The 23,904-nt window shown below is 39.3% G+C and overlaps 1 protein-coding gene and 1 pseudogene across 14 annotated transcripts in view; both read right to left on the reverse strand.

The window, feature by feature from the left end:
• LOC118555525 (ankyrin repeat domain-containing protein 26-like) overlaps positions 1–2,956 on the reverse strand; it is a 511,611-nt gene extending 508,655 nt beyond the window's left edge. For 12 of the 13 annotated variants that reach the window (XM_078075225.1, XM_078075231.1, XM_078075230.1 and 9 more), the window contains exons 1-2: positions 2,745–2,956; positions 880–1,063 (exon numbers count right to left, since the gene is read on the reverse strand). The gene's annotated coding sequence lies outside the window, so the exon portion shown is untranslated. The remainder of the gene's footprint in view (positions 1–879; positions 1,064–2,744) is intronic. The other variant, XM_078075224.1, reaches the window with a different exon arrangement.
• The window catches only part of LOC118542634 (ankyrin repeat domain-containing protein 26-like), a 129,662-nt pseudogene that overhangs the window by 50,756 nt on the left and 55,002 nt on the right, over positions 1–23,904 (reverse strand). The window contains exons 2-6 of the transcript XR_013448623.1: positions 11,151–11,321; positions 8,798–8,831; positions 8,311–8,449; positions 2,918–2,956; positions 1,023–1,063 (exon numbers count right to left, since the gene is read on the reverse strand). The product of XR_013448623.1 is annotated as an ankyrin repeat domain-containing protein 26-like (transcript). The remainder of the gene's footprint in view (positions 1–1,022; positions 1,064–2,917; positions 2,957–8,310; positions 8,450–8,797; positions 8,832–11,150; positions 11,322–23,904) is intronic.

The following is a 23,904-nucleotide window of genomic DNA, read 5'->3' on the forward strand; positions in this document are numbered from 1 at the left end:
AGGTCATAATCTCAGAGTCGGGGGATCGAGCCCCACGCGGGGCTCCAACCTCAGCACGGAGTCTGCTTGAGATTCTTCCCCCGCCTTCCCCTCTGTTCTTCTCTCCCACCCCCCACTCATGCTCTCCTTCTCTCCAATAAATTAATTAAATCTTTAAAAAAAAAAAAAGAAATAAAATATGTGAGTACTTTTGGCATATAAAGGACTGTGTGCTTTCACATTCACTCACTCGGACTTTAAACAAATAGATAGTGAATGACTTCACTATAAAAGATATTTTCGGGGCGCCTGGGTGGCTCAGTCGCTTAAGTGTCTGCCGTCAGCTCAGGTCATGATCTCAGGGTCCTGGGATCAAGCCCCGTGTCAGACTCCCTGCTTACTGGGGAGTCTGCTTCTCCCTCTGCCCTGCCCCTTCCCCCGCTCGTGCTCTCTCACTCTCCTTCTCTCAAATAAATGAATAAAATCCTTAAAAAAGAGAAGAAAAAATGACCAAAACCTTTCTAAATCATGAAAACTATCATCCCACAGATCCTGAAGGATCTGGCTAGGAGAGAAGAAATGGAAGTAAGCTACTATACTTTTCCTAAACTCCTATGATGCGGTATAACATTACTCAAAGGTGGACTCTGATGCTTAAGTCACATACTTTAAACCCTAATCACTACAACAGCACAACTAAAGAGTTATAGCTAGAGTAAGCAAAATACATACATATACGTACATACATATACATACTCACAGAAATAAAACTAAATCATACAAATTCCTTCATTAGTTTCAAAGAAAGCAGCAAAAGAGGAGAATAGGAGCAAGAAGCAGAAAGGACAAGTGGAAGTTAAAGTTACTGATGGAAATATGCAATTTTTATCAAAGATTTACCTGATCCAAATTATTTCTTAGAGTCCTCAATTCCGCACCTACCGTTGCAAGAGGAAGTTCAAGTGGTGGTTTCATTTCAACTTCTTTATTATACTGCTCTTCTTTTTCTCTGAATTGCTCCCGCTTTTTTTCATATCATTTACCTGCATTTCTTCTTTTTTCTTTTTCTTGTTTGAAGGTAAATCTGCACATAAATGGGCTTATTTTAAAATGCTTTCTAAGCAATAAAAAGTTCATGTTATGATCTGGTTCCACATATGTTGGTTTAGTATCCAAATGACATTTCTATGTTCCCAATTTTTTTCCTTTCTCGGGCTCATGTCTACTTTCTCACTTCAATCTCTTCCCAAAGATATCTGTAGTTGAAAAGAAGCAATGAGAAAGCATTATGCGGCGTAGTAATAAGTTTTAGTACTACCCCTGGTCGATATTGTAGAGAAAGGAATTTTGAAATTATTCAAGAAAGTTAGATTTAAAAATTAGCATTTTTCCCATAGAGTCATAATTACTCCTCCCTTGGAACAGATAATGTAGTTACTAATTAAAAAGAGAAGTTGCTCTTTATAAAACAGTTTATAAATTCACTAGAAGGAAATCTCTACTTCACAATACATCACAGGTACCTCCAAAAATAATCTGCAGTCTAAGACAGCACCTGCAGATGTCATTTACACAACATACACCTGCAGATTACGGTGATCCAGGACTAGGCTGCGGAGTCTAATATCTATACATTTTATATAGACAGCCCTATACATTTTATGTTTCTTCTTCTGCAATATTCTCAATTTACCTTGTTGATTACTCTTCATTTTACTTTTTTTTTAAGATTTTATTTATTTATTTGACAGAGAGAGAGAGAGCACAAGCAGGGGGAGCAGCAGGCAGAGGGAGAGGGACAAGTAGGCTCCCCGCCGAGCAGACATCTGGAGATGGGGCTCGATCCCCGGACCCTGGGATCATGACCTGAGCCAAAGGCAGACCCTTAACCAACTGAGCCACCCAGGCGCCCCTATTATCCATTTTATAAATCATCTGAAAACCCCTTTTAGAACACAGGATCCATAGTAATTAAGGAAACAATCAAGAGTCGTATGTGCTTACAGCGTAGACTCTTGGATTGATTTTATAAGAGAGATACTGAAAACACTGAGCAGTAATCATTTTCCATTTTACTTTTTAATCGCTGCATATGTTTCAAACTCAATAAATTTTTAAAATTTTTCCTGTCTTGAGAAAAATGGCCATTTCATACTCTCTTGATGGGCATATAAATTAATATAAACTTCCCAGAGAACAATTTAAAAATAGGATCAAAGACCTTCTTTAAAAATTTTTCTACTTTAAGCAAACAAGACTATATGGAAGAATTTCTTCCAAGTAAGTAAGCAGAATTCTAGAAACAGATTTACATAAAAGACAATCCTGACAGCATTAATTAAAGTATAGCAAAATGGAAAAGAACCAAAATACAATTTGTTAAATAATGAGGATTCCATACGGTGGACTTCTATATGGTCATTAAAATTAGGATTTGGAATATACATTAAATTATCCGTAGAAGTATTCACTGTCAGGAACTTGCTGAACTATTTTGAAAAATCTCATACTTCGCACTACTGAAGAAGTTTTCTTCCCTATAAAGATTCCAGAAGGGAAGTTAGCAATTATCAAACTTCTCCTACACATCTGTAGTACAAAAGTAAAGAGTTCAAGGGACACCTGGCTGGCTCAGTTGGTAGAGCATGCGGCTCTCGACTTCACAGCTGTGAGTTCAAGCCCCACATTGGGTGTGGAGCCTGTTAAAAAAAAACAAAAACAAACGTAAAAGGTTCAAGTATTTCCTTAAAACCAAGATGTCATACCTCAAACCGCCGAGTTCCTGTTCCCATCTCACTTGTTGATGCTCCAGTTCAATTTCAACTCTTTTGTTTCTCATAGCTCCTTTTGTAGTCCGTTAACCTTATTTTCCATTGCTTTATTTTTTCTTTTAAGTTGTTTACAGTGATTTTTTTTAAGTTCTACTAATTTTTTATACAAAAGCATCGCATCCTGGATTTTAATAAAGTAGTAGAATCTACATCAGAGAAAAAACAGAAACAAATAAAATATACAGGGCGCCTAGCTGGCTCAGTTGGTTAAGCATCCAACTGTTGGTCTCGGCACAGGTCATAATCTCAGAGTCGGGGGATCGAGCCCCACGCGGGGCTCCAACCTCAGCACGGAGTCTGCTTGAGATTCTTCCCCCGCCTTCCCCTCTGTTCTTCTCTCCCACCCCCCACTCATGCTCTCCTTCTCTCCAATAAATTAATTAAATCTTTAAAAAAAAAAAAAGAAATAAAATATGTGAGTACTTTTGGCATATAAAGGACTGTGTGCTTTCACATTCACTCACTCGGACTTTAAACAAATAGATAGTGAATGACTTCACTATAAAAGATATTTTCGGGGCGCCTGGGTGGCTCAGTCGCTTAAGTGTCTGCCGTCAGCTCAGGTCATGATCTCAGGGTCCTGGGATCAAGCCCCGTGTCAGACTCCCTGCTTACTGGGGAGTCTGCTTCTCCCTCTGCCCTGCCCCTTCCCCCGCTCGTGCTCTCTCACTCTCCTTCTCTCAAATAAATGAATAAAATCCTTAAAAAAGAGAAGAAAAAATGACCAAAACCTTTCTAAATCATGAAAACTATCATCCCACAGATCCTGAAGGATCTGGCTAGGAGAGAAGAAATGGAAGTAAGCTACTATACTTTTCCTAAACTCCTATGATGCGGTATAACATTACTCAAAGGTGGACTCTGATGCTTAAGTCACATACTTTAAACCCTAATCACTACAACAGCACAACTAAAGAGTTATAGCTAGAGTAAGCAAAATACATACATATACGTACATACATATACATACTCACAGAAATAAAACTAAATCATACAAATTCCTTCATTAGTTTCAAAGAAAGCAGCAAAAGAGGAGAATAGGAGCAAGAAGCAGAAAGGACAAGTGGAAGTTAAAGTTACTGATGGAAATATGCAATTTTTATCAAAGATTTACCTGATCCAAATTATTTCTTAGAGTCCTCAATTCCGCACCTACCGTTGCAAGAGGAAGTTCAAGTGGTGGTTTCATTTCAACTTCTTTATTATACTGCTCTTCTTTTTCTCTGAATTGCTCCCGCTTTTTTTCATATCATTTACCTGCATTTCTTCTTTTTTCTTTTTCTTGTTTGAAGGTAAATCTGCACATAAATGGGCTTATTTTAAAATGTTTTCTAAGCAATAAAAAGTTCATGTTATGATCTGGTTCAATGTTCAACTACTATGATGTAGTATAACATTACTTGTAGTATAACATTAATTTTCTTGAACTACTATAACATTACTTGTAGTATAACATTAATTTTCTTGAACTACTATGATGTAGTATAACATTACTCAAAGGTGGACTGTGATGCTTAAGTCATATACCTTAAACCCTAATCACTAAAATAGCACACCTAAAGAGTTATAGCTAGAGTAAACAAAATAATATACATACTCACATAAATAAAACTAAATCATAAAAATTACTTGAGTAGTTTAAAAGAAAGCAGAAAAAGAAGAGAATAGGAGTAAAAAGCAGATAGGACAAATGGAAGCCAAACAATACGATGACAGATTCAGATCAACTACATCAATAATCCCATTAAATGAAAATGGTCTAAAAGCCTCGATTAAAAGGCAGACTGTCAAAATGGATGAAAAAGGAAGACCCAACTATATGCCACCTATTAAAAAAATACCCTTTAAGTGTGAAGACACAAATTTTTTAAAAGGCAGAAATATGAGAGCCCACACTAACAACTTGACAAAAGAATGCTGAGCCTGAGTGACAAAATAGATTTCAAAACAAAAAACATAAGCAGCAATAAATAAGGTCATTTTATAATGACAGAAGGGTCAATTAAAAGAAGCATAACAAACCTAAGTGTTTATGCATCTATTAATAGGTTCAAAATACATAAAGCAAAAATCGATAGAATTACAGAGAAACAGGCAAACTCACAGTTATAGTCTGAGATTTCAATAGGCAGAATATCAGCAAGGATATAGTAGACTGGAACACCGCCATTCTTCTCCAGTATCCATGGAACACTTACCAAAAGAGACTATATTTTGGGTCATAAAATAAATTGGAATAAAAGGAGTAAGTCAAAAGGACTGAAGTCATAAAAGTGTGCTCTGTGACCACAAACTAATTAACACACATCTGAATAACCCCTAGGTCAGGGCACCTGGGTGGCTCAGTTGATGAAGCATCTGCCTTCAGCTCAGGTCATGATCTCAGGGTCCTGGGATCAAGCCCCACATTTGGCTCCCTGCTCAGAGGGGAGGCTGCTTCCCCTCCAGCTCATGTTCTCTCTCTCTCTCTCTCTCAAATAAATAAAGTCTTTAAATAACCCCTGGGTCAAAGAAGTACTGAAAAAAGAAGTTAGAAAGTATTCCGGACTGAATACACATAACATGTTAGAATTTCTGAAACCCTGCTATAGTGGCACTCATATGAGCACTTACAGCACTGAATGTATATATGAAAAAAGAAGAAAAGTCTCAAATTGATGACCTCTGGCTCCACCTTAAGAAATTAGTAAAACAGGAGTTAAAGTTTGATAACCTTTGGTTATGTAGAAAATCTGACAGAATTTTTTAAAAAGCTACTAGAACTAATAAATGAACTCATCAAGTTTGGAGGACACAGAATCATTATACAAAAATCAACTGTATTTCTACATATTAGCAACAAAAAATTAAAATTAAGAATTAAAAATTAATTTTAATTAATTAAAAATTGAAACTGCATTGAAAAATAAAAAATAACCACAGGTAATATCATAAAAGATAAAAAGACCTATACACTAAAAACTACAAAATATTACCAAGACAATTAAAGAAGACTCATATAATTGTAGAGAGATACTCTGTTTGGGGTTGAAAATTCAATATTGTTAAAATTAATCTGTATATTCAACATAATCCAAACTTGATTTCCAGAAGACCACCAGAGTTGTTTTTTTTTTTTTTTTTTTAGAAAATGACAAGCTGACCCTAAAATTCATGTGGAAAAAATGAATAAAATAAATACAATTCGTGTTCTGGAAACACAAAGGATCTAGAATACAATAGCAAAAGAACCCTCAAAAAGAACAAAACTGGAGGACTAACACTAACTACCTGATTTCAAAAATTATCATAAACTGGTAGTAATGAAAACAGCATGATATTGACATAAAGAAGGCCAAAGAGATTAATGGGACAGAATAGAGTCCATAAATAAACCCACACACATATGGTCAACTGATCCTGACAAAGACACAATGGCCTGAAGTGGAGAAAATATAGCCTTTTCAACAAATGGTGCTGGAACAACTGGATATCCATATGCAAAAAGAATGAACCTGGATCTATACTATGCCCATCATAAGTAAAAAAAAAAAAAGAATACAAAATGGGGGCGCCTGGGTGTCTCAGCTGGTTGAGTGTCTGCCTTGGCTCCGGTCATGATCCCAGGGTCCTGGGATCGAGCCCCATGTCCAGCTCTCTGCTCAGCGGGGAGCCTGTTTCTCCCTCTCCCTCAGCCTGCCTTTCCCCCTGCTCACGCTCTCTCTCTGTCAAATAAGTAAATAAAATCTTAAGAAAAAAAAAAAAGAATACAAAATGGATGACATGGATCACATGGATCACAGATCTAAATGTAAGACCTAAAACTATAAAACTTCGTTTTTAAACTACGAAACTTCTAAAAGAAAGCATGAGAGAAAACCTCTGACTTTGTGCTAGGCAAAGATTTCTTAGATAGGAACACCAAAAGCAAAAATCCATAGAAGAACAAATGGATAAACTGGATTTCATCAAAAAGAAAAACTGCTCTTCAAAAGACACTGTTGAAGAGAATGAAAAGTCACAGATTGGGAGAAAATCTTTACAAAAAAATATAGGTGAGGGGCACCTGGGTGGCTCAGTTGTTAAGCGTCTGCCTTCAGCTCAGGTCATTATCCTGGGGTCCTGGGATCGAGCCCCACATCAGGCTTCCTGCTCAGCAGAGAGTCTGCTTCTCCCTCTCCCACTCCCTCTGCTTGTGTTCCCTCTCTAGCTGTCTCTCTCTCTGTCAAATTAATAAATAAAATCTTCAAAATATATATAGGTGATAAAGGAACTATATCTAGAATATACAAAGAATTCTCAAAATTCAACAAATAAGAAAATAACCTAATTTTTAAAATGACAAAGGATTTGGATAGTTCAAAGCAGATATACAGATGGCAAATAAGCACATGAAAATATGCTCAACATTAACAGTTATTAGGGAAATGTATATTAAAACCATAATGATATATATATTACATACCCATCAGAATGGCTAAGATTTAAAAAACTGACAATACTAAGTGTTCATGAATATACAGGGAGAAATTAGAACTCTCATACACTGCTGCTGGGAATGGAAAATGGTACAACTACTTTAGCAAACAATTTGGCAGTTTCGTAACAAGGGAATATAAAGAGACATGAGACTTACGGGTGATAGATATGTTAACTGCCTGAATTACGGTTATGGTTTCATATGCATATACATATGTCAAAACTATCAAATTATACACTTCATATATGTGCAGTTTACCTAACTAAAGCAGGTGGGGGGAAAAAAGCTCTATTATAGGAAAAAACATCTAAAACAGTGGCTGAGACACAGATGGAAAGAAGCATATGAAACATGGGCGCCTGGGTGGCTCAGTCGTTACGAGTCTGCCTTCGGCTCAGGTCATGATCCCAGAGTCCTGGGATCGAGCCCTGCATCCGGCTCCCCGCTCCGCCGGGAGCCTGCTTCTCCCTCTCCCACTCCCCCTGCTTGTGTTCCCTCTCTCACTGTGTCTCTCTCTGTCAAATAAATGAAATCTTTAAAATAAAAAAAAGAAAAAAAAAAGAAGGATATGAAACAATACAAGATGAAGCTAGAGTACGGTGGTCTTTCACCTTAGAGCAATGAGAAGTAATAGCTATGCTTTAAGCAAGGGGGTAACGTGATGAAACATGAATTTTTAAAAATTATGATAACTATGGTTGCAGTGTAGACCAAGATTCTGGGAGGTGGAATGACAGGGAAAACAGTCCTGAGGTTATTTCAGTACTCTAGGAGAAAAATAATGGTAACCTGACCTTGGGTGAAGGCACAGCAGAGAAGCGGAGTTAACAACACATCAGGTGTGCCATTCCCATGACAAAACATAGAGTGGAAATTATAGCCCTTTGGCTGAGAGTATTCAACAGTTCTCTATTTTCATATAAAAGATATTTCTGAGATGAGTAGCTCATGAGTGTTGTGTGGTACAGCACTATACAAGATGTGCACATATCACTACAGTAATATACATACAAAGGCTTTCTATTTATACAATGGTCCTACCTTTACAATCCTTGCCAACTTGTACAATTAGCGACTTGCAACTCATATAATTAGAGCAAGGCAACTTGGAATCCTCTGAAGCTGTTCCAGATGACTCAGTTAAGTCAAGGTCATCCATAAAGTTAATTTGCTTTTTGACCTACAAATAAAAAATAACTATTTCAAAATGTCTCCCGAATATTCATAAAATATACTAAGTGTAGAGAGATGATAAATACCCATCTTTTTATAAGAGCAAAAACATAGGTACTTTTCAAAAGAACTGATTTTTATCAAAACGACCTTTATCAATAATTAGTACTTCTGAATAACTTTTTCACAATAAATGTCTATACAACAAAGGAAGATTTTCTATGTTTTCACTATGTCCTTCCTAAAGTAATTTTTTACCATGGAATAATATTTCTAATAAATATTATTTATCAAACTAATATAAGAAAGTGAAAATTAAAAAATAAATGAAATAGAAGTATACGTGTTTTTTTACCTCTTTCTTTTCATGAGATGTTTTCTTTGCAGGTCTAAAAAAAAAAAAACAATTCTTTTCAGGCAAGTATTAAATGCTTAAAATACAAAGAATATCTAAATCATATCTAAACAATATTATTAATAATATTAACAAAGCATTAAATTTAGATCAAATGGACAAAAAGCAAAGGAAAAGCATAATGTTACTTGCATTATTTGATATGAAGAAATATACCACATTTTTTGTTGTCATTTTCAATAAAAACAAGCTTTTATTGGCTCTAAAAACTATTGGGAAAGTGCAAGTTAAGTTCTTATTTGAAAGAAACCCTTTTTTAATAATCATGATACTAGTGTTTTGAGGACTTACTGTACAACTACTATGCATTATTATGAACACCTTACACATCTTGAAAGTATTTTAAGCCTCACAACAATCTTATAAACATAGGTAATTATATTAGGTATTTTACACAGGAAGAAAATGAGGCACAGAAATAAGTCACTTCCCCAAGCCCATACAGCTGGTCAGGGGTAGACCCAGAATTCAAATCCAGGATATGTGCCTTCAAAACATGTGTTTTACAATATGTGGTGAAGGTAATATTTAAGTGTTTCCAAGTAATATGACAGCAAATGAATCTATTATTCCATTTTAGCTATAATTATAAATAATAATTTATGAATCTTACACATGTATTTTTAAAATAAAAAGACTTCATACCTAGGCAATATTGAAAATCTACTTTCAATAAACTAAAGATCTGCTTCTTCTGAAGAAGTTCATCAATGGCATTCATCTATTTATTCAACTGTTTATTCACAAATACATACTTACTGAGCACACAATCTGTGTCAATGACACTGTTGGTACAGGAACCATGGCTTTTGTAATGAGAACTTTATAATCTAAAAGTAATAATCTATGACAGATTAATAGTTTATTTTTCAAGTATAAATAAAGTCTTTCCCCTTTCCCCAGAATCTAAACAAATATTAACTTAATGCAACCAGATACTTCAAAGTCCCTAACAAAACCATAGCTATTCATGATACTGTCAAAGGCACTGAATATCTAAAATCATCAAGGAATGATTAGTTCTACTCAGAAGGGCCCTAAGGGTTTGTATATTTACTATTATTTATATACTTTTAAGTCTATGAATGATAGTATCTGCACATTCAATTATATGACAATACTCCACTGGGGAACCAATTCTGAATCAACAACTTCTTGCCACAGGCACCTGGGTGGCTCGGTCGTTAAGCTGCTGCCTTTGGCTCAGGTCATGGTCCCAGGGTCCTGGGATCGAGCCCCGCATCGGGCTCCCTGTTCAGCGGGAGTCTGCTTTTCCCTCTCCCACTCCCCCTGCCTGTGTTTCCTCTCTTGCTATGTCTCTGTCTGTCAAATAAATAAAATCTTAAAAAAAACAAAAAAACAAAACAACCACCTCTTGCCACAAAACTACATGAATAGGAGTACTAAGGAACTAAGGACAATTACTGTAATCTTTAAAAGATAATGTAATACAGGGGTGCCTGAGTGGCTCAGTCATTAAGCATCTGCCTTCGGCTCAGGTCATGGTCCCGGGGTCCTGGGATCGAGTCCCACATCAGGCTCCCTGCTCGGCGGGGAGCCTGCTTCTCCCTCTCTCTCCGCCTGCCACTCCCCCTGCTTGTGCATTCTCTCTCTCTGTGTCAAGCAAATAAAAAAATCTTAAAATAGGGGCGCCTGGGTGGCTTAGTCGTTAGGCGTCTGCCTTTGGCTCAGGCCATGATCCCGGGATCCTGGGATCGAGTCCCACATCGGGCTCTCTGCTGGGCAGGGGGCCTGCTTCTCCCTCTCCCTCTGCCTCTGCCTCTGCCTGCCGCTCCCCCTGCTTGTACTCTCTCTCTGTCAAATAAAAAATAAAAAATCTTAAAAAAAAAAGATAATGTAATACAATCAATAAGCTTTCTAATATTTGGAAATGCAAACAAAATTAAATAACCATGTCTATCTCTATTGGATCATTTCCAGCAGCATACAAATGTACTCTAAAAGCTCCCATCTTAAAATTAAAAAAGAAAGAAAATTCCCTTGAATTCCACATTCTTTTTCAGTTATCATCCATTTCTCTATTACCTTTCCCCATAAAAATTCTCTAAGGAGTTGTTTATACTTATTCATTACAGTCCAGCTTCCATGGTGACTATTGAAACTGCTCCTTGTCAAAGTCACTTGTCCTCATCTTAACCTTTCAAGCAGTGTATCTGATATACTTGAGTATTTCTTGCCTTAGCCTGTACCTACACGACAGCGTTTTATTTCCCTAAAAAGTAATCACTGCTAAACTTCCTTCAGAGGGAAATAAAGAATTTATAGATTTTACCTTACTTCATCCTGATCCATTTCACTTGAAGTGCTGTCATCATTCACTTGTAGTGGACGAGAAGGTAGGGAATCAGGCTTCTCAAGCCCTGGTGTCATCACAGATACTTTTGATGTCCGTTTTTCATTTTCATCTTTCCTTACCTCCTTCATATGCAAACCAGGATCACTACTTTAAAAAAATCCAGTTAAAATATCCATTAAAAAGCCAATGTTTTCTAATAATTTTACTGGTAAAAAACAAAAACAATTTTTTTTGTAAAATTCTGTTACCCATCTCAATGAACATTTATTAATTCACAGAACAGTTATGAAATCCAACCATATACAAGGAAATACACATCCCTTGCTTCAAAGACAGATAAATATACAATTACAATACAATGTCATTTGTGGGGACAAAACTGCTATGGATCTCTTTGTAGGAGCTGTGGAATCAAGGACCATGCACCAAGGGACCTAGGAAAAGTCTTGCCTACCCATGCGTCACGTAACGGGCACACTCACTACATGCCCAGCTGTGGACCCAACAATAGCCCATAAACTGGTTCCAGCCCCTTCCTCCCAGCCACATCTGGGAGCCCCTGGAAAACACTGTCTTAGATAATCACCCATGGATGAGAGAGACTTTTTGGAAAACCAGATTTCCTGCAGAAAAGTTCCAGCACACCACCAGAGCAAAAAAAAATCAGGTTTGGACACATTGGAAAGGTAGTCGTTAAAGGCTACTTCAAAAGCAAAGACAGCAATGCAAAACTTCAAAGAACATAAAAAGTCAAGGATATAGGACACCAAATCTTCCAGTAATTGATCTCAAACATCAAACACATGGAGATCTGTAATTTATCCAAAAAAGAATTCAAAATAGCAGTTTTAAGGAAACTTGATGAGCTACAAGAAAACACAAAAAGCCAATTCAGGGGTGCCTGGGTGGCTCAGTCAGTTAAGCCTCAGACTCTTAATTTTGCCTCAGGTCACGAGATCCAGCTATGCATCCTGCTTATGCTCAGTGCAGAGTCTGCTTGTCCCTCTCCCTCTGCTATTCCCCCCACTCACACACACAATCTCTCTAAAATAAATAAATAAAATCTTTAAAAAAAAAAAAAGCCAATTCAATAAAATGAGAAAAACACTATATGAGTAAAATGAGAAGTTTAATAAAGCGTTGGAAGGGCACCTGGGTGGCTCAGTCAGTTAAGTGTCTGACTCTTGATTTCGGCTCAGGTCATGATCTCAGGGTCGTGGGATCGCGCCCCAGGTCTGCTTGAGATTCTCTCACCCTCTCTCTGTCCCTATCCCTGACTTGCTCTCTTTCTCTCTCTCTCTCTCAAATAAATAAATAAAATCTTTTTCTAAAAAAGAGCTGGAAACAGTAAAAAAAGAATTAAACAAAAATTCTGGAGCTGAATAATAGAGTGAATGAAATGCAAAAAAGCAATAGAAATCACTGACAGGAAAATGGATCAAAAAAAAATCTGTGAATTTAAAATTTTCAAATTTTAAGACTTTCAAATTATCCAATCAAGGAGGTGAAAGATATGTACACTAAAAACTACAAGACTTTGATAAAAGAAAGAGCAGAGACACAAACAGGAAGATATCTCGTTGTTTATGGATTGGAAAATTTAATATTACATATCCACATTATTGAAAGCCATCTACAGATTCAATGCAATCTCTGTCAAAATTCCAGTGACATTTCTCACAGAAACAGGAAAAGCAATCCTTAAATTTGTATGGAACAAAAAAGACCCCAAACCGCCAAAGCAGTCCTGAGAAAGAACAACAAAGGTGGAAGCATCACACTTCCTGTTTTCAAACTGTTACAAAGCTATAGTCACCAAAACAGTATATGGAACTTGCATCAAAACAAACACAAAGACCAATGAAACAGAATCAAGAACGCAAAAATAAACCCATGCATAGAGTCAAGAACACTTAAAGAAGAAAAGATAATCTCTTCAATAAATGATGCTGAGAAAACTGGATATTCACATGGAAAAGAATGAAACTGGACCCCTAACTTACATCACTCACAAAAATTAACCCAAACTGGATTAAAGACTTAAATGGACAACCTTAAGCCATAAAACTCCTACAAGAAAACAGGGAAAACACTCCCTGACATTGATCTTGGCAATGATTTTGGATAGGACATCCAAAGTACAAGCAACAAAAGCAAAAACAATGGAACAACGTTTCTCCACAGCAAAAGAAACAAGCAACACTCTAGTTCCATTTACGTCAAGTATAGGGGAAGGAAGGGAAAAATAAGGTAAAAACAGAGAGGGAGGCAAACCATAAGAGACTCTTAACTACAGGAAACAAACTGAGGGCTGCTGGAGGGGAGGTGGGTGGGAAGATGCTGTAACTGGGCGATGGGCATCAGGGAGGGCACTTGTGATGAGCATTGGGTATTACATGCAAGTGATGAATCACTAAAGTCCAGCCCTGAAACTAATAAAACAATATAGGTTAACTAACTTGAATTTAAATAAAATCTAAAAAACAAAAAAGAAACAAGTAACATAATGAAAAGGCAACCTACAGAATGGAAGAAAATATCTGCAAACCACATATCTGAAAAAAGGTTAATATCTAAAACATGTAAGGACATCACACAATTCAACAGCAAAAAAACAAATAATTCAAATAAAAACTCAGCAAAGCACCTTAATAGACAGCTTTCCTCAGAACATACTCAAATGGCCAACGGTACCAAGAAAGGGGCTCAACATCACTATGCATCAGGGAAACGCAAATCAAAACCACAATGATATATCTATCACCTCACACCCGTTAAATGGCTTTCATCAAAAAGACAAGAGATACCACTGGCAAAGATGTACAGAAAAGGGAATCCTTGCACACTGTTATGGGACTGTAAATTGGTACAGCCACTACGCAAAACACTGTGGAGGTTCCTCAAAAAACTAAAAATAGAACTATCATATGACGCAGTAATCCCATTTCTGGGAACATTTCTGATGGAAATGAAATCATTATCTCGAAGAGGTATCTGCACCCCTGTTTACTGCAGCATTATTTACAATAGCCAAGACAGGGAAGCAACCTGAGTGTCCATCAATGGATCCATGGGTTTAAAAAATGTGGTATATATTTACAACGGAATATTTTAGCCACAAAAAAGAGGGAAACCTTGCCATTTGCAACAACATAAATGAACCTTGAGGGAATTATGCTAAATGAAATAAGTCACACAAAAAGACAAATACTGTATGATCTGACTTACATGTAGAAACTTAAAAAAAAAAACAAATTTACACCCTGGTGCTTGCCAGGGGTAGGAGGCTGTGGGAAATGGCTAGATATTGGCCAAAGGATACAAACTTCCTGTTACAAGAGTAGTAAGTTCTGAGGGTCTAATGTACAGAATGGTGATTACAGTTAACAATACTGTATTATATATTTGAAAGTCGCTAAGAGAGTTGCTAAAAAAGAAATGATAATTATGTGAGATGATGGAGTTATTAACACTATTACCATTTTACAATATAAAAGTGTATTAAATTAATATAGGTATACCTTAGACTTACACAGTTATCTGTCAATTATACCTCAATAAATCTGGAGAAAATTCAAAAATACTCATATGTCACTATATATATCACTCAAAAATAGCAATAACCTGGTTAATTTTGTTTGAAAATAAAATGATTTGGGGGTGCCTGGGTGGCTCAGTCGGTTAAGTGTCTGCGTTCGGCTCAGGTCATAATCTCCAGGTCCCTGGATCTAGCCCTGCATCAGACTCCCCACTGAGCTTCTACCTCTCCCTCTGCCCCTCCCTCCTGCTTGTGCGCTCACTCTCGCTCTCTTTCTCTATCTCTTACAAATAAATTTTTTTTAAATTTAATTTTTTTAAAGAAAATGATTTGGTAACTTTTGTGTACTTTTAGCCTAGTATTTAATCCTAATATAAAAAGCTAGATTTACCAACGGAAAATTATAATTACTTTTTCATGGACTAAATGTATGCAAGAGAATATGAGCAGCATATAGCTACATAAATTTACAAAAGACTGAAATTTCCCACAGGAGATTATTAATTTAGGAATTGAACATGAGCCCCTAAGAGCACTGAAAACAAAAACAGAGTAGCAATTATTGTTTTAAAACTGTTACACAGATAACTCTTCCAGTTAAAATTTAACATCCAAAAAAGAAGGATCTTCCTGAGGGCAATTATTAAACAATTCTTCTTAACCCAAATCTCAAAAATAAATCTATAATTACAGAATATGAAATAGCTTTCTTTTTGAACACACACAGTTGATAGAAGCAACTTTTAAATAGAAAACATCTAGTTAAAGTCACCCCAAACTTGGGGGGGGGGAACCCAAATAGGAAGCCATGGGAACAAGAAGCCACCACAACCAGTTTTAAATGTGTGTGACTGATCAATGCCCACTGGCCTCACTCACCCACCAAGCAGTGTCAGCTCCTCCCTTCTAAAAGAAAGCCAATAGGAGACAAAACCGTTCCATACACGTGCCTCATGTGCCAACCAATCAACAACAGTCTCACCCAAATTACCACGGTGTTTCAGATGATGACAAAGCACTTAATTCTCTGAAAGTCCCCCAAACCTTCAAGTCTACTCTTCCCAAAACCCTATATAAGAATAGCAGACTGCTCTGTCAGAAAAGACTGTAAGTGACCAGCTTAGGTCTATCTATCAACTTCATCTTTTTATTTCAGATATTGAGGGCTCATAATCCTTTGGCAAGACTTTTTAAAGTCCTATAATTTACCACCATATTTCATTTTCCTTAATAAAATATAAATGAAGTTTGCTATTCCTCTGATCCATTTTACCATAATTAAATCTAACATAAATACCAGTAAAAGAATAAACAGCAAGTAACCACAATATTGGGCCCCCCAAAATAAAAAAAAATGCATACAACTGACAGATTAAATTGTCAGAATGGACCCATATCAAACTTTCTTTTTGTTTAAGTGAGAGTTAGTATGATGTCAAAAAACAATACATGCAGGTTAAACTCCATTCACTCAATAAACATTTGTTGAATAGAACTATATACGCTAGAACGTTTTCTAGGCACTGAGGACATGGCGATGAACAGATAAAAATCCTACTCATGAGTGAAGTAAACACAATAACAATAAACTACACAGGCAAGATAGTACTAGAGGAGAAAAACTAAAGCAGAGAAATCAAATTCTGATGTGCTGTAGGGAAAGAGGTAATCGGGATAACCAAGAAAGACCTTGCTAAGAAAGTAACTTTTAAGCAAAAAATTGAAGGGGGACAAAAAAAAAAGGAAGGAGCAAGGAGCAAGCAAGCCATGAGGGTATTGGAGGGAAAAGCACTCCAGTTAGAGTCAACATCAAGTACAGAGGGATGCTTGAAGTGTTTATAGTGAGGGGAAAAAAGTGAGAATTTCAGTGTGGCTGGACAGCGTGAAAGGGACAGAAAATAGGAGTGAGGCAGTAAGGGACAGGGAGAGACCAAGACGAACAGATCATACAAGGCCTTGTAGGTGTTAGGAAGAACTTTGGCATGTACTCTGAGTGAAATAGGAGGCAATTAGGTTTTGAGCAGAGGAAGACATAATCTGACTTACGTTTTAATAGATCCACTGTGTTTAGAATTAACGGAAACAGACAAAAGACAAAAGAACAAACAAGAAGACCAAGTAGTTAATTATTACACTTATACACACAACAGATGATAGTGGCTTGGTCCTGGAAGATGTGTTTGGCTTCTGGATATATTTTTGAAGGAAGACCTGACAAGATCTGCTGACAGATTAGATCTGACATGTATGAAAAAGAAAAAGACAGGAGTCAAAGACGATACCAAGTTTTCTGGCAGAGCAACTGGAAGAACTGTCATTAACTCAATTAGGAAAGACAAGAAGGGCAGGTATTAAGAAAGAATATCAGTAGTTCGATTTTGGACAGGTTAAGTTCGTAATACCCAATAGCTATCCCAAAGAGCTATCAAAGAGGCAGTTTGATACGCGGTCCGGAATTATGCAGAGAGATTTGGGCTGGAGATATAAACCTGAAGATCATTAGAATATACAAGATAGTAAAAGTCAAGAGAAAGAAAATCAAGGACTGAATGAAGGCACCAGTCTGTGAAACAGCCATACTTTTGCTTACTGTGCTTTTCCTGGCAACTTTCCATAACTGACTCCCCTCCCCCTATCCAATCCCCATCCCTTGTCTTTAGGTGATGGCATTTAAGGTGGTGGCTTGGGCCATTTTGGGGAGTTACTCAATTTTCCTGGGTTATCTGCCACGTATACAAGAGGCATACAAGCTATTAAATTTCTGTTTGTTCCTCCCCTATTAGTCTGTCTTTCATCATGGGGTTGGTCTCATCCCAGAACCTACAAGGGTAAAGGAAAAATTGTTTCCCCCCATCTCCTAACTGGTTTCCCTGTTTCTGCCCTTATCTCCATTATAATTTATTATCAAAACAGCAGCCAGAGTAATCCTGTTGATAGATTAATCCTATCAAATCATTCCTCTGCACCAATCCCCCCTCACGGCTTCCCATTTTGATAGTGTGATTTATACTAAGAAATCTGTATTTTGGTCTTCATCCACAGTTCCTGCCTCAAAGCTCCCAAGATCCTTGGAATTTCCTAAGTGACTTGAGCAATGGGATCATCTTTTGTTATATTTGGTATTTTGTCCTCAGTTCCTGAAATAGTCTCCGTGTGGAAAAAAGGTGAACGGTGGGTCTTTTGTAATTCCTAACAAACTCCTTTGAACCACATCTGAGTCAATGTTAATGGGGGCATTTTTGAAAAGCCCCTAAGGATGGAAGCTGGTTGCCAGGGAAACCAACCACAATTAGAGGGTGGGACCTCTCAGTCCCACTGCCACATCCACTTCTGGAGGGGCAGGAGGTAGACTCAATCACCAAAAGCCAATGATTTCATCAATTTGGCCTATGTAATGAAGCCTCCATAAAAAAATTCTGAACTACAAGTTTCAGCGTGCTTCTGGGTGGGCGAAGCAGAACACATCCAGGCGCCAGGAGGGTGGCACACTCCAAATTCCATGGGGACAGAAGCTTCTGTGCTCCAGATCCTTCAAGACCTCACTCTAAGAATCTCTTTATCTGGCCATTCATTTGTATCCTTCAATATTCTTTGTAATAAACCAGTCACCCCGTAGGTAATTGGTTTTCTGAGTTCTACGAGTGGCTCTAGCAAATTAATTGAACCCACAGCAGGGGTTATAGGAATCTCTAACTTCAGGCTGAACGGTGAGAAGCACAGGTAACAACCTGGATTTGCAACTGGCATCTGAAGGAGGAGGGGGCAGTCTTGTGGGACTGGGCCCTTCACCTGTGCGATCTGACGCTGTCTCTGGGTAGCAGAGAATTGAGTTAAACTGTAGGACACCTAGTCAGTGCCACTGTCTGGCACTGTCCCCTTACCTCTGACCTCTCCGCTGCTCTCCCCTTCTCCCTCTGCTCCAGCCACACAAGGCTCCTTGCTGAGCCTGAGACATCCAGGCCCACCCCTTCCTGCTTCCTGTTCTGTCGCGGGAACACTTTGTTCCCTGATAGATCAGAATGGTTCCTCCATCAAGCCTGCAGGTCTTCACCCCAACATCATCTCTGAGAAGCTTTCCTGGACCACAGTGTCTAAAATTACAGCCCACTTCCCTGCTCCACACACCAGTTCCTCTGCTCCCTCCCTGCTGTTCCCTCCTTAGCACACACCACTAACTTCTTTATTACATACTTTCCTTGCTTATCATTGGTTTCCTGACTAGAATGGAAACTTGACAAAGGCGGGCCTTCAGTCGGTTTGTAGATTGCTGCTTGCCCAGGGCCAAACTCTGCCCAAAACCCAGGACTGCATCCGTATTCCAGCCTCTCCCATTCCTCCCAGAGCACCAACACAGCCCCCCTAGCCTGGGGGCGGGGGGGGAGGGGGATTAACACTGGCATCAGTGGTTCCTTTGTTCAGGCACGTGCATTAACTGAGCACCTGGCACTGTCATTTTGCCCACTGAGCGCAGCCAGGGTGTTTTGCTGGAGAGCTCCACACCAGGCAATGCCCAGGAATCCAAGGCAGGAAGTCATTCCTATCAGTAAACAAGCAGAACAGGTTAGACGCTGTGCCCATGGTGTTATTATGGGCCATTGCCAATACGTGCTTTCCACAACCACCAATAAACCAGGGCCTGTGTCTACCCTGATCTATTTTCACAAATGGACCCACTTACGCTGAGCTGGCAGCATTGTCTCACTGGGTCAGTCTCCACCATGGGGCAAGTACCGTGCTGGTCCTTTCTTCTCACTCTGCAGCCTCAGTGTGCCGGGCTTGCCTCTCCAAGCCGGCCTACCAGGCACCATGAAGCCCTTGACTTAGGGAACTCTAAGTGCTTGCACAGTAGCTAACCTAGTGCTGGCCACTTACTGATTTTAAAGGGTTTTTGGAAGGAAAAACACATTTTTCCAGACTCATCAGCTCTATATTATCCGAACAGACACAATATGGGCAGAGGGGGGGCAAAGGATGACGAAAGGGAGGAAATGTAAAGAAAGGATCAAGGGATAACAATGACGTTGGCAAACACCTACAGGGTACTCTGTGTATATATGTACGGCGCTCGTCTAAACACACTTCGCACATGCACCCCTTTCCTGTTCACTCTCAGCTACCAAGTAGCACCGCCCACCGCCGCCACGGCGGTTTCCCCACGAGGTAACTGCGACAGAAGTTTTTAAGGAACTCGCCCAACTCAGGGGCCCTGTAGAGGGTCGCAGGATTTGAACCCAGGCACTCTGGCTCCAGAGTCCGTGTTCTCAGTTCATGTGAATAGGCTTAAGAAATCAAATCAGCCGGCCTGGGGCCTGGCGCGCGGGCGGGAGGCGCGGGAAAGGGGCGCGTGGCCCGAAGGAAGGGGAGGTGGCGCTGCGCGGGGCGCGGCGGCTCGTGCGGCTCACCTGGGGCTGAACCGGAACTGATCTTCCGGCACTCCTCGGTCTTGGACGTGTCCTCCTCGCTCTCCATCGGAGCCGGGGACCGGCCGGCCGCTGCTGCCGGGGCGCCGGCCGCTGCGGCGCTGCTGCCGGGCCGCCGGCCGTTGCTGCCGGGCGCCTTCTGCGCAGCTGCGGGCTAGGGGCAGCTGGGAGTCCAGAACCCGGCGTCCGTTGCCATGGCGACCCCTGGGGGGGCGGAGCGCGGGAAGCGGCGGGCGGGGGGGGGGGGCGCGCGGCGGACCTGGAGGGGGCCGGTTGCCCCTGCCCGCCTGCCTCGGGGCTGCTCGACGCCGCGCGCTCTGTCCCGGACGCCCTTGGGCCAGGCCGCCGCTGAAATGTCCCCACGAAAGCTGGGCCCGTCTCCATCCCCCTGCGAGGTGCCTCCACGCGCCCAAGCTCTCCTTGCCTTCTTTTCTCCCGAGCCTCTGCGCTCAGCCTCCCGCCAGGCCAGCGCACTCGGGGGTCGGGGGTCGGGGGTGGCGAGGATTCCAGAGCATCTTCCTTTTCACACGAACACCCTCCCCACGCCAGGTTAGAGCCGGAGCTCAGCGACCCTCGCCTTCCTGGCCTTCCGCCCTGTGCTACAGGGCAGCCTCAGGAGGAGGAATAGTGCACCCTTGCAATAAGCAACCATGCTTAGGACCTCATGAGCCTTGGCTCCAGGGGCAAAGCCATAATAGGAAGGAAGCGGGTGGCCTGATGAATTGCCTACACCTGCCACTTGACCACAGACGTAGGCGTTTCATGGACAAAAAAAAAAAAAAATTCTTTGCAGAGATTAAACAGCCTACATTTCTATTTAATATGAAGGTCAGAATTCAGGCGTTAAGTTTTAAGCTCTACAGGCAGTGTGGGATTTATTTTTACTAGGTTTCTACAATAGTGAGAGAAGCTGCGTAATAATGAAACGGTTGTTCAACTTCTGTATCATGTATTGACAATGGTGAGTATCTTTTCTAACATCATCAGTATGTCATTTGCTGGTTTTAGAACTAAGTATACCATATTTGCATTTCAATATATGGTCTACAGGAAACAAAAGATTTTCTCTCTTATAATTATGGGAAAACGAAGTTAGTTTGATATTGGAAGCTCAGAATACAAAAAGGAAATGACTGTAGCATTAACACAACTCTTGTATTTAAAAACAAAGATGGAAGGCCCCAAATGCCTCCCCTTCCCCAAAAAATGTAACCAATGCCAACATGATCTTCTGTAAAGGTCTGTTTTCCTTTGAGAAGATGAAGAGAGAAGAAAAAGAGTTACTTTGACTCTACATAGATTTTTGTTTTCAAAATCGAACTTCTAAGTCTCTTGAGGGAAATTTTGCCATATAATCAAAAAGTATTTTAAAAGAGAGAAATGTATAAATCTATAATAAATTATCTTTTCTTAAGTGACTTTTTTTTTTTTACCACAATGCATATAAAAATTTTTAAATAAAGAGAAAAATTCCAAGGTAAAATTAAAACCTAATTTGGTTAGGACCAGGCCGAGGTAGTGAAAAGATGGTGACAAGCTGTTGGCTCTTTCACTAATGCAGTTCGAAGTATGTATTTTGAAACTGAGGAAGGAGGTCTCACCATAGACTTCATGAGTCATTGGTCAGCTCTGTGCAGCATTTGTTGACTGATATGGACTGCATAGTTCCACCCTCCCACAAAAACATGAACAGAACAAAACCTCTTTGTTTGAAGCCTTGCTATAACATATCACAGAATTTCAGATTTCAGTGTCTGGGAGACCAAGTTATGAGCATGACTGTTTTTGAAACTCTTAACTACATAACACTTCTCTTGTTGTCAGTTACCTATGCTTATCTCTCAGGTGTTCTGCCTTATAAAATTGTTCATTTCAGATCATATTCTCGCCTATAACACCTGGGTTGGGCACTGTCAAAGCATCTGTCATACTGAATCCAGGCTCTTTGTATCACATCATGAATTAATTGATGGTTTTTAGTGGAGAGCTCATGAGCTTGAGAATAAACATTAAAAAGAAAGGAAGGGAGGAAGGAAGGAAGGAAGGAAGGAAGAAAGTAAGAGAAAGAGAGAAAGAAAGAAAGAAAAAGAAAGGAAAGAAAGAAAGAAAAGAAAGAAAGAAAGAAAGAAAGAAAGAAAGAAAGAAAGAAAGAAAGAAAGAAAGAAAAAGAAAGAAAGAAAAAGAAAGACTCCCTGAAATTTAGTTGTTTTAGAACACTGGGCAAATTATTTAACATCTCTGAGCCTCTTTTTTCTCACCAGTAAAAACTGGATAATGAGCTTTTCTCAGGGTGGTTGGCAGTAATCTATAAAGCGAGAAAAGCACACAACTCATGCAGGACACAAGACAAATACTAACCAGTGTGTTCCTCCTTTCTAAACCACAACTAAGGAATACACCGTTTAAAGTCTTCCATTTCTTAAAAGTTGAACGTCTCATATGCTAAAATAATTTTTACTTTTTAAGATAACAGGATTTACGGCACGATTTTAAATTTTCAAATGCCCCTTTGAAACAGGTATAAATATAATGTGTATTTATATTGAAAAGAGCACCTACCAATTATTAAAAGTGATAACATCTCAGATTAAATAGCATGAGGATTTGATTACAAGTCAAGTGCTGACTCTGAACATAGTAATTTATATATTCCAGATGGATATTATCAGTCCTATAGTCTAATAAAAGCCAAGAGGTTTCAGGTTAGGTTTGTAATTTAAATTCTTTCTGGAGTCATCATATGTAAAGTGCTTATTTTTCTTTTATCACCAGCTGTAATCTATGATTAGGTGGTGCAGGCTCTGTTAGGTAAACTTGTTTTATGTTGTGCTTCATCCATAACCAAAATTCTTAAATAAAGGAAATAGCAAGGTCTTTAGCCAGGACAATATTATGCGACTAAATCCTGTATGGAAAAACTCCTGAGACTAGATCATTTTAATGTCTTAAATTTTGTGGCAATGACATGACATATCCACTCTTGTAAAAATCCATCAGGAAGTGTTTGTCACGTGGCTAAAGCTGAAAACCAAGATGGGAAGCACGAGGGGAGTCTGGGCAGGAGCAGTCTTGATGTGGAATTTGGATCTTACTGCCAAATGTCCTTGAGCACTGCGGTAGAGGTTATCTTCTATGTGGAGCTAGTCTAGATGTTTAAAAGGGAGGTGAAAAAAATGTGAAGAAAATGGTAGAGCTTAGCCATCTGCAGAAGTGAGTCCACCTGCGAGAAGATTTGTGACCGTGCTGCTGAGGGAAATTCGGGAAATCTCTCTGTCTGGTCAACCGACTATAGTGGATCTGCATGCCTGGAGCATAACCCAGCCAATGTGCAACGCATACATTGCAACATGCAGTGAGTGGTTCGGGAAAGGTAGAGGTCTGATGGAGAGTAAGAAGAGGGCAATTACCATAGTTCATGCAATCTCGGATTTCATCCAAAGATGATAAAGATGTGGATCTTAGAATCGGTGAAATAAATAATAAGAATTTATGAGCCAAAGACCTTTTCTGGGGGCTCCATTTCATCAGACCACAGAGGGATTTACTTTCATGAGGAATGGAACATTCATCAGACCGCCATAAATTACCTACATTGGACCATGTAGTGCTCTGTTCTTTTTCCAGGGCTGCAAGGTAATTCAGATTCTCGGGTATGTGGATTCGCAAGAAAGACTTAATCTAGACAGCGAACGTGTGATTTTGGTTAGCGTGAGTATTCCCCTGTATCCGGACCCAAGTGAACTGATAAGATACAGTATTTAGACCTTCCACA

This window comes from Halichoerus grypus, chromosome 6 (assembly GCF_964656455.1).
Source record: "Halichoerus grypus chromosome 6, mHalGry1.hap1.1, whole genome shotgun sequence".
NCBI lineage: Eukaryota > Metazoa > Chordata > Mammalia > Carnivora > Phocidae > Halichoerus > Halichoerus grypus.